The following is an 11,446-nucleotide window of genomic DNA, read 5'->3' as shown; positions in this document are numbered from 1 at the left end:
AAGATATGATGCTGGCTGATGATTTCCATTTCCTGCACTATAATAGCACATCTCTGCATTATTGCTACACCACATTGTTGCACCCCATCGCACTCCTACTGTGCATTTTCCCATATTTTGCACACATAATCTTCCTCACTGATGAGCATTTTCACTATCTTTCCCCCTGCCACTTGCATATTTACTGTCGTCAGCTACCCACCATTACACAGTAGTTGTTTGCTGCGTGACCACATCATGTTGCATCCACTGTAGCAGATAAACATTGTTTATTACTTGTGATCATCGCAAAATTTTTCCTCTCTTGTGGTTTCTCTCTCTTCCTTCTCTTTTCCTTTTCTAACCTCTATTTTCCTCCTTTTTGAAGAGAGAAAAATAAAAGAAAGAGAAGAGAAAAGAAAGAAAGAAAAAGAGAGAAGAGGAACTCTTTTGCGCGGTCTCACTTGACCTTGATTTGAAAAATATTTAGAAATTTAACTCGCCTCCGTTTTGAAAATTATTGCGGGAAAATGGAGAGACGAGATTCGCTTGTCGGTACGAGGTTCGATCGTTCCTGGCGCCTTTACCAGGGGTAATCGAACCAAGGATCAAATTTATGCCTTGTGCTTTGCCTAAATATAATCTAAGAATTTATTCTAACTCTAAATGCACAAAGAATTATACTTGTGCAATGCAAGGATGTATGCTTTTTTTGAAAGATGTTTTGAAAATTTCTAAGTATTCTGAGATGAACTTGGTAAAAGAGTGAAAAAGATGATTGATTTTGACTTAGAACTTGAGATAGATCAGAGAATTTCTAAGTCTTTGAAGTAAATCAGAGTTGGAAGAATAAATCTTTGACTTTGAGAAAGAATGATTTAAAGCTTTGAAATGAAAGGAAAATGAAGTTTCAAATTCAGAAATGGACTTTGAATTTAATCATGGATTTAGGAGAAGAAGATGAAATTTTGAAGTGATATTGAATTTGAATCTTAGAATGGATCTGAGAAAATCAAATGGTATTTAAAAAATAGAAATGGATTTAGGGAGTTCAAATGAGATCTGGAAATGGACTTGGATTTGAAATCTAGATTTTGAAACAGAATTGGATTTTAAAATGGATTTAAGATCTGGGATCTGAGATCCGATGTAAAATTGGGTTCTGGATCCTAAGATGGATTTGGATCTGAAGTCTGAGATCCAATATAGAGTTGGACTCTGGACCCTAAGATGGAATAGGATCTGAAGTCTGAGATCCAAAGTAGAATTGGATTCTGGATCCTAAGTGGATTTGGATCTGAACTGTAAGATCCAAAGTAGAATTGGATTCTAGATCCTAAGTGGATTTGGATCTGAAGTCTAAGATCCAAAGTAGAATTGGATTCTAGATCCTAAAGTGGAATTGGATCTGAAGTCTGAGATCCAAGGTGAAATTGGATTCTGGATCCTAAAGGAAATTTTGGATCTGAAGTTTGAGATCCAAGCTGAAATTTGGATTCTGGATCCTAGAATGGATTTTGGGTTTTGAAAGTCCAAATGAGACTTTTGAAAATGGATTTGGGTTTTGAAAACGCAGATTGAATTTAAAATTTAGGAAGGGTCAAGCTTTGAGATTCATAATCAATCTCAAACTTTGATTTTGAAGATAAAAGATAAACTTGGTTTTGAATTTTGAAGATGAATCAGAAATTTCAAAGTTAATTTGAACTTTGAATTTGATTGGAGTTTTGAATATAAGATGAATTTTGGAATTTCAAAGTCAAATTAATTGAAATCTGATTTGAACTTGAATATAAAATGTATTTTGAAATCTTAAAGTTAAATTGAATTTTTGAGATTGAAAATGAAATAGAATTTGAAAAATGAAAGGATGAATTGGATTTTATAAGAATTGAGGATTGATTGAAGAAGATATTTACATTACTTGGAGTTTTGAAAAAGGAATTTTGAAAACATGATGCAATTCTATCCTAAATGATGAATGAATTTAAAGAATTTGAAATTGGATTTTGAAAAGCTATTCCATTCTTTAAATGAATTAAGAGTGAGGTTGAAGATATAATATATCCCTGACTATGGTCATTGAATATATTATATAATAACCATATTTAAATTCAAATGAAGAATAAAATACATTTTTGGTGCTTTTATAGCATTTAAAATGAAATTAACTCTCAATATACCCTGACTATGGCCATTGGTATATATATTGAATTAATTTTAGATTAAATACTTGTAAACACCCCAAATTTTCACCCTCATTCAGTGTTTGTCCATTTCATATGTCATTGCATATCACTGCATGAATTCGACATACCATTTCATTGCATCGCATAGCATTACATCTCATTATTGAGATCCAGCACTCCAGCTTTCAAAACATTCAATCCAGATTTGAATTTTAAAGCTTTTATTTCAAAATCAATTTCAAAACCTGGGTTTTTATTCAATACTTTGTCATTTTCCAACCCCAGGACTTTATATTTCGAAATATTTTCTCAAGGAAACAATCTGGATTCATTTCAAATTCAAATTTTAATCGATTTCAATTCACTGATGAAACCCATTGAGGTGGTGTCGCTTCTGAATTCCTCTATTCATTAAATTTCTTAAAGTTTTGAAAGTTTCAGTCCGATCAGGACTCTGTCCCAGAGTCCTAATCCAGTCAGGAGTCTGTTTTGAAATCTGTTTTACTTCCACTTTTAGTCTTTTTCGATTATTGTCAAAATTTAGGTCATTTTACAGAGTCTAGTTAGTTCAAAACTCTATTTTAGAGTTCGGTCGAGTTAGGAGTCTAACCCTGACTGTGTTTTCTGACTTATTTCATCATTTCTTGATAAAATATTTCCAAAATTCTTTCATTTGAATTCTAAAAATTTAAAATCTCAGAGTCTTAAGAGTTCAGGACTCTAACTCGGAGTTCCAGTTCGCTTGAGACCCTATTTTCAAAGATCTTGAATTTCAAATGTCAATTTTAACCCTTTTTCAAAGCCATTTTCAGTGTTTATTTCAAAATTCTTCAAAACTCGATGTGGGCCCACTCAGTTGGCACCATATCCAGAGGAGTTCTAACCTAGTTAGGACCCTATTCCATTTCAAAAATTATAACTTTGAAGTTTGTCTTTGAAAATCCTTTTGAAAACTCCTTCAATTTCAAGTCTTAAAATCGCTTTTTGAAAAACTCAAGTAGGGCCCACTCGGGGTGGCGCCATATTCGAGTCAGTCAGGGCTAGACTAGGGTTAGTTGATGTCTTGGTTAATTTTAGAGGTTTAGAAGAGTCAAAACCATTTTGAAAAAAAAAACTCATTTTGAAAGTTAGTTTTTAAAACTAGTGTTTTTAAAGGTTTTTAAAGGTGTTTTAAAAAGCCAAATGTAGAAAATGCCAAGTGGCATTACATTTGGGGATTTTTTAGGAAAGTCTAGGGGTTAATTAGGCATTAGTTTAGATAATTTAGGCTAGGGGTAGTTAGGTCTTTCCACCCAAAAATCGCCCCCCTTGTTAGAGTCCAAAAAATTCAAAATTCCTAATTTTTAAACCTAAAAAAAATGCTATAAATAGTCTCCATAGGGGGGTCGATTTTTCCAACTTGCTCTCCTTGGGATTCTTGGAGCTTCTCTCTCCTCTCCAGCCCTTCCTCCATTTCAGCCACCTCAAGGTAATTATTTTTTTTAATTTTTAGCTTTTATTTCATGTTTTTAATAGTTTTAAATCAATTTTAGCCATTAATACCTCCTATTTCATGGATTCAACCATGGTTTCACCTCAAGAACCATCAAGAATCAGCAAGAACAATCCAAGAAGGTGATCTAACCCTGTTTTTATTGATTTACAGGGATTTTAATCCATTAGAATTGATTTTAATATGATTCTTTACATTATTAACCAATAAAATATATGATTTACCATTTTAATGGGTTAAATCTATGTTTTAAAGGTGATATCAAATTCCAACAATTGATTCCCTGTTTTTATTTTATTTTCATGGTTTATTCATGTTTGTTTTACGTTATATAGTATAGAAATAATTTTTATTTACTGTTTTATGGTTTATTTTATTGATTTACATTAGTTAATGCATGGTTTTCCAAGTTTCTTAAATTTCTGTGTGTTTTAGATTTAGAACAGTAAAGATAATATTATTTCGGATTGAAGTACTCATTGTTTATTTCTGATTTTTTTATATGTGATGCATGGATGAGTTATTGAGTTACTGTAGAAAAATCAGTGGTTTTGGATGTCGGGAACTCTGTCAAAACAATCAGACATCAAATCGGGTTTTTAAAGCTTTAAAATCGTGGTTAAAATCAAGAAGGTAACTTGCTGTTATGATATTTCTCTCATCTGATATCCGATTTTAGATCTGTAAATTTATATGGATTCACATTGAGTAGATATGTCTGCTGTGAAATTTTTAGATTTTTTGGTTACTGTTTAGTATTTTTCCCCTTTCAGAGAATCTGTTTTTAAATTTAAAACTCATTAGGGTTTACCAAAACCCTAATCAGACTTGTATTAGTCATAAATCCCAAACCACAAATCTGATTCATGATCTGTAAAAAGTGAGTATTGTTATTTTTCTGTCTAATGTTCACCACTAAAATTTCAGAGATTTTTGTTTAGGATTTATATTTATGTCTGTATTTTCAATCTGAAGTAGCCGTTTTAATCCCTATTAAAAGTGATATATTTTAGCTCAGATTGCCGGAAGGGTTTCTCCCTAACCGGAGATGATTTTTCCGATCTGTAAATTGGGAAATCTCTGTTTTTCTTCTTAGTTAGTCTATGTAAAATTTCATAAATTTCCATGGAGATTTGACCCCTGGTTCAGGTCTTGGATTGAAACTGGTTGGTGAATTAGGTCAAAAATAGCATATTTTTAGGGTTTAATGCAATTTTCAGATTAATTCAATGTCAAAAATTTATTTTTATAATTCCAATTCGACATTAGGGTTATAACAAGTGCAGGTACCAATGTTTATGGATTTTGGAATCCATTTGATCTCTGAATTAATAAAATTGCAAAACTGGGTTCCTGAAAGATCCAAAAACACTGCTAAAATCACAGTTTTTGTGATATTATTGGATTTTCGTGCATGAGCATATATTTTTAGGATTTAATCATGTTCATAATCATATTAGGATGCTTTAGGTTTAATTTTGTGCTCATTTGATTTCATTTAGTGCATAAAACCAAAGTTTTTACCAAAAAATCTATTTCTAAAAACCCTGATTTCAAGGCCATAGTCTTGCTATCAGGGGCAATTTAGTCATTTGACCTAAATTTCGAAATCCCTAACCTTAATTTTCATGTGTTTAAGTATGTCATATCATATTTTAGCCTAATTTATTTGCATTCAAATTTCAAAACTTGCATTTTATCAAAATATCTTTCTAAAATCTCTAATTTCAAGGCCATAGTCTTGTTATTAGGGGTATTTTGGTCATTTTGACCCCAATTTCGAAATTTCATATCTTCTCTTTCATATTTATTCAATTTTATTTCATACTTTATCATTTTGATTTAAGGGAATCATGGCAAAAAGGCTTATATCTAGCAAAATGCAGCAATTTCCTGATATTGCTGGATAAATCTAGAAAAGCCAACATATCATCACTAACAAAGTTTTCTAGTTTTGCAGGTACATTGAAGACTTTATTTTCCTTTATATCATGTATTTAAATTTCAATAGTGATGTAAATTAAATTAAATTTGGAATCAGAATTTAAATTCCTGCATAGAATAGGATGCATTGCATATAGTTTAATTCTGCCAATATTAAATGTCTGATGAATGTATCATTCATGCACATTTTATTAATTCACTATGGTCTACACGAATGGCATATGCACTAGCTTCTATGAAGTTTATAAACTTGGTGGAATTTGTATTTATGGCCATAGTCAGAATACAAATGATACTTAGATTTATGATCTTCACATTAGCCACATTCAGCCTACATTCTTAGGCTAACTTAAAAAAATGCACTGCATTTCTCAAAAATACAAAAAGTATTTCTCAAATCCTCAAATTCATATTCATTCATTTCATGCATTTGCCAATTCCAATTCAAATTCTAAGTCAAAGAAATTGAATTCCTCAAAATCTCCTAACTCTTATAGCAAAATCGATTTTCCCAAAGGCATTGAATTTCAAAGAATATTTCAGGTATTTCTCAAGTTCATAAACTCAATTTTCCAAGTTATGCAGTCAATTTCAAAGTTTGAAGTTAGAAAAATCAAAGTTTTTCTAAGTCTTATTCAAAAATCGATTTTCTCAAAATATGGATTTGCCAACGATATTTCAAGTATTTCCCAAGTTCCAAATTCAAATTTTCTAAGTTAGAATTTCAATTTCAAAGTTTGAATTCAGAGGAACCAAGTTTCTCAAAATTGATTTTCACCAAATGTCAAGGATTCCTCAAAATCGATTTTTACTTCTCTCAGAAGTACATTTCAAATCCCATTTCACGATTTTTCATGTGATATCATTTCCAAGATTTACATTTTCTAAATATTTCAATCATTCAAAGCAAACATCATGTTTTCAAATGTGCATTTTCTGAAAATTCAAAGCACATGCCTGATTCTATGTGCATTTAGAAATTAGAATATGATTTAGACAAGTTGAATAGAGTAGAGCATAAGATTGATCCTTGGTTCAATTACCCCTGTTAAAGGTGGCAGGAACGGTTGAACCTCGTACCGACAGGCGAGTCCCATTCTTCAGAATTATCCCGCATTTTAAAACGAAGGCGAGTTATTTTCAAAATCTTTTTCAAAGGTCAGTTTGATTATCAAAAGTTAAAAATTTTGCGATGATAACAGGTTTGGCAACCGTGATGGGACCTGTGTTTGCCTGATCAATCTAATGCTCTACTTAGTTCAAATTGTCAAAATCGATTTCCATGGAATGTCAGCTTTTAATTTATGCTATCATGTGAACCTAGGAGCCTAGACTTGAACCCAGCTGACATGGAATGCATGTAGACTAGGTATGGTTTGGTAGGACCATATTGAGGAGGAAATTTTCATGCTCACATAGACTTAGGTCTAATACAACCCTCCTCAATCTAGGTTTGATTGAAAACAATTCTTGCTTCTTCAAATATTTCAAAAATCTATCTCTTTAGGACTTAGAGCCTTCTATTTGCTTGCATGTGCTCATGTTTTCAAAAAACCACCCCCACCTATATTGTCCCGGTCTTCACATTGCTGGGCTCTCTTCCAGAACCATAGTTCGGGACAGAGCCTCACAACTGGGCTACTTATTTGGGTGAAAACCCCCCTGCCACGTACCAAGGGCCATAGTCCAACGTATATCGGCAGGTGCTCAAGGATGTTGGAAAACTTGAACCTAGAACCGGAGAAATTGATTTTATGCCACGTACATTGAGCCTTGGCTTGAGTATATAGGCATAACTGGATTGGATACAGATGATCTGAGCCTTAGAGTTAGGATTCAGGTCCCACAGCCATTTCAAAATTTGTGCATCTAGAGTAAGCTTTTAGGGAATGCTGTTTGTGCATACTTGTTTATGCAGAATTTGATTGAATGTGTTATTTCCTTTTTATTTTCCATATTTTCCCCAATTTTCCAAAATACTGGACGATTTTCTCAAAATTCCTCAATCTATGTCCATGCACTGTCCATGTTTTAAACCTTGAATGATTTTCCAAATACTTCATTTTCCATTTATTTCTTCATATTTCATCAAACCCTGGACGATTTTTCAAATTTCCCTTAATGTCCTTCAAAACTCCAGGTGATTTCCCATCTTTCCTGTCTTCTGGATCTCGAATTTCCTGCTTTATTTTTATCCTGCCTGCATTTTCCTCAAAATTCTTGTATTTTCCAAGTCTTATTCCAATTTCCATGTCTTCCAGTCCGATGGCATCCAGTCAGCTTGATTCAGTCTTCCCTGAGGGTCACATCTCCTACGAGGTGCGACAAAGTCTTCCCGAACATCGAGTCCTCAGCACCGGATCCTTCTTTCCCCGGTGGTACTATTCATGGTTCAAGAACTTCTCTCGTATGTTTCCGGACCATCTAGACGAGTGTGGATTAGAACTGGCGTCCGCAGTGGGAAAGCAGAAGTCAACGACAACTTGATCCATGCACTAGCAGAGCGGTGGAATCCGAGCACTTCTACCTTCTGGTTTCCGTGGGGCGAGATGACAATACTGATGGATGAATTTTCAGAGATTATGGGATTGTCCGAGCCAGCCGGTCAGCCTGGAGATCCATTGGAGAAATAGTTTCTAATTAATGTTAAGGGTCTGGACCCAAAAGATGCCTTAGCTCGCATGACGGGACGCAAGTCTTGGCCTCTGATTGAAGAAGATGAAAATGAATATGTGGACCTGCTCGAAATCTACAGACAGCATGGGATATTTATGGAAGTCAGCTCGTTGTCCAGGACAGCTCGAGAGAGAATTCAGCACGCGATGGTTCTGTGCACGGTGGGATTAGCTTTCTTTCCAGATGGACGGAATTACGTGGATATCAGAATAGTTCAGCTTCTAAGGAGATGGGGAAGTCGACAGACCAGCCGCCTCTCGATAGCCATGGCCGCACTCGCCTTTCTATACCGAGGGTTGACTCGTTTCGCACTCGGAGAACCAATAATAGTCGAAGGGTGCACCTATGCCTTGCAGTCTTGGTTCCTCCGGCATGTACCAACCCGAGCCAGTTCATTCAGATACAATGGTGAAAAGCTTCTTCCAGTTGCGCGATACCGGTTCCTGATCGACAACCTTCAGGAGGAAGAAGTCGTATGGGTCTACTTTGATCGTCAGGAATCACCTCCCAGATATACTTATGCATATGGCAAGCGATTCAGTCTACTTGGCCCATTCTTCTGCGCATACTATCATCCAGAGCGGTGTGTCAGACAGTTCTCTCAGAGGCAGAAGCGCGTAGAGATTCGTCCACTAGCAGGGGTTCTGCCAGAATTCGATCTCGCATCAGATCAGTGGTCCGGAGCATACCATTCTGCCAGACATGGCTGGGATTCCTTTGTCAGTCTTACTATTTTTCCTGGTCCTCGAGTGTCATCTGATTATCCGGAGCAGACGCTAGCACAGCCCATGGTTCCCAGGCCCTCTTTCACTACTGACACCCCTAGCATTAGGGGTATTGAAGAGGTCAGCTTTCAAAGAGAATTCGGGAATAATACAGATGACAAAGCAACCCGAGCATACGGTGGCTACGACCCGATGGAGAGGTCCACAGTTCTTCAAGATTGGGGGACAAATTGATTACAGCACACTTAAGGATCATCCTCTATTCTCCCAATTTATGAAAGCTAAAAAGGGATTTGATTTACTAGTGAAGCACGGCTACCAGCCTTTCCAAGGCTTAGGCAAAAATAAAGATGGTCGTCTTGAACCAGTGATTCCTCAGCACTGCCCTAAAAGGACCGGATTGGGCTTTAATGGCCGAAGATCTTAGAAAGGGACTGTTTTCATTAAGGGAACACATTAGAAGAATTTATTTGTCTTTCCTTTTCTATTCTTTTGTCGAGATGATATCCCATTTCATTTTCATCATTGTCATTTTGATTAATTCTATCTTTCAATAAAGTTGCCAGTTTCCTTTGTCTATCTTGGTGCCATTTGTCTCTTTACTCCTCAATATTAAATCTTCACAAAATTGAAATCATTTTGCTCTTTTATCTTTCCAATTATTTTCAATAAAAGCAATTTATTTCATGATGAGCAATTTCCCTAAATCAATTTATCCTCTAATTTTTAGAATGTCTTCCCGATCTATCAAGAAGCTCGTCTTTAATCCAAAAGCTTGTTCGAAATCAGCAATAATTCATCAGGTCAGAATAAGAACAGAATGTAGTCAGACTGCAAGGCAGTCAGAAGAATCCACAGAGTTCGATTCAGCTCTTCAGGATCTGCCAGAATTTGCATCGGTTCAGAAACAAGATGAGCCATCATCCTTAGTTCAAGACCCAACTGAGGATATCAATATCGGATCAGAAGACGATCCTAGAATTCTCAAGATTAGCAGTGGTTTGAGCCCAGGAGAGAAAGAAAGGCTCACTAATTTCCTCAAGCAGCATGAAGAAATATTCGCATGGACCTATGAGGATATGCCAGGTTTAGATCCGAAATTGGTGGAACATCACCTCGTTTTGAAGCCTGAGGCGAAACCAGTCAAGCAGAAGTTGAGAAAAATGGATCTTCGAATCGAGCAACAGGTCAAGGAAGGACTTGAGGATCTGCTTAAAGCAGGATTCATTCGAGCAATTGATTATCCGGATTGGTTGGCGAATATCGTAGCAGTTCCTAAGAAGAATGAGAAAGTGCGAATCTGTATCGACTTCAGTGATCTCAATAAAGCCACTCTGAAAGATGACTATCTGCTCCCAAACATTGATCTCCTAGTCGATAGCACAGCCGGGCATGCTATGTTTTCATTTATGGACGGATACTCCGGATATAATCAAATCAAGTTGGCCGCTCGTGACCAATCCAAAACATCCTTTACCACGCCATGGGGCACTTTATGTTATACAGTCATGCCTTTTGGGCTCAAGAATGCTGGAGCCACTTATCAGCGCGCTATGGTCGTTATATTCCATGATCAGATGCACAAGACTATGGATGCATATGTCGATGATATTCTGGTGAAATCCAAAGAAGAGGAAGATCACATCGAAGCTCTTAATCAAGTTTTCAAGCGACTCATTCTTTACAAGCTAAGACTCAATCCACAAAAATGTGTCTTTGGAGTCGAATCAGGCAAGTTGCTAGGCTTCTTGGTCGGCAAGAAGGGGATAGAAATGGATCCCGCTAAGGCCAAAGCTATCATTGGCATGCCGCCCCCGACTAATCTCAAAGAATTGCGTAGCCTTCAAGGACGCATGCAATCAATTCGGCGATTCATTTCTAATTTGGCCATGAGATGTGAGCCTTTCAATCATTTGCTCAGAAAAGGAGTGAGGTTCGAATGGGGACCAGAGTGTCAGCAGTCGTTCGAACGCATCAAGAAATATCTTCTCAATCCTCCTGTTTTAAAGCCGCCAGAATTAGGGAAACCCCTATTGCTATATATTTCAGTTAATCAAGTTGCTTGCAGCGGATTCTTGGCGCAATACGAAGAAGGCAGCTTGATAGAACATGCCATTTACTATGTGAGCAAGACCTTTATTGATTATGAGAAGAAATACTCTCAGATAGAGAAAACATGTCTAGCTCTAGTATGGATGTGTCAGAAATTGCGACATTATCTATTGGCGTCTGAAGTCAAGATTCTATCTAAATTAAATCCTCTCAAGTACGTTCTTGAACAACCATTTCTCAGCAGACGAATCGCCAAATGGCAAGTTCTATTAATGCAATACGACTTGGAATATGTCTCTCAGCAATCTATCAAAGGCCAAGCAATTGTAGACCAATTAGCAGATTTTCCTCTAGCAGAGGATGTTAAAGCTGAGGATGATTTCCCCGAT

The sequence above is a fragment of the Nuphar pumila genome, chromosome 1 (genome assembly GCF_984573655.1).
Source record: "Nuphar pumila chromosome 1, dmNupPumi1.hap1.1, whole genome shotgun sequence".
Lineage (NCBI taxonomy): Eukaryota > Viridiplantae > Streptophyta > Magnoliopsida > Nymphaeales > Nymphaeaceae > Nuphar > Nuphar pumila.
The sequence above is the reverse complement of the archived record's forward strand: the minus strand, read 5'-3'. Positions refer to the sequence as shown.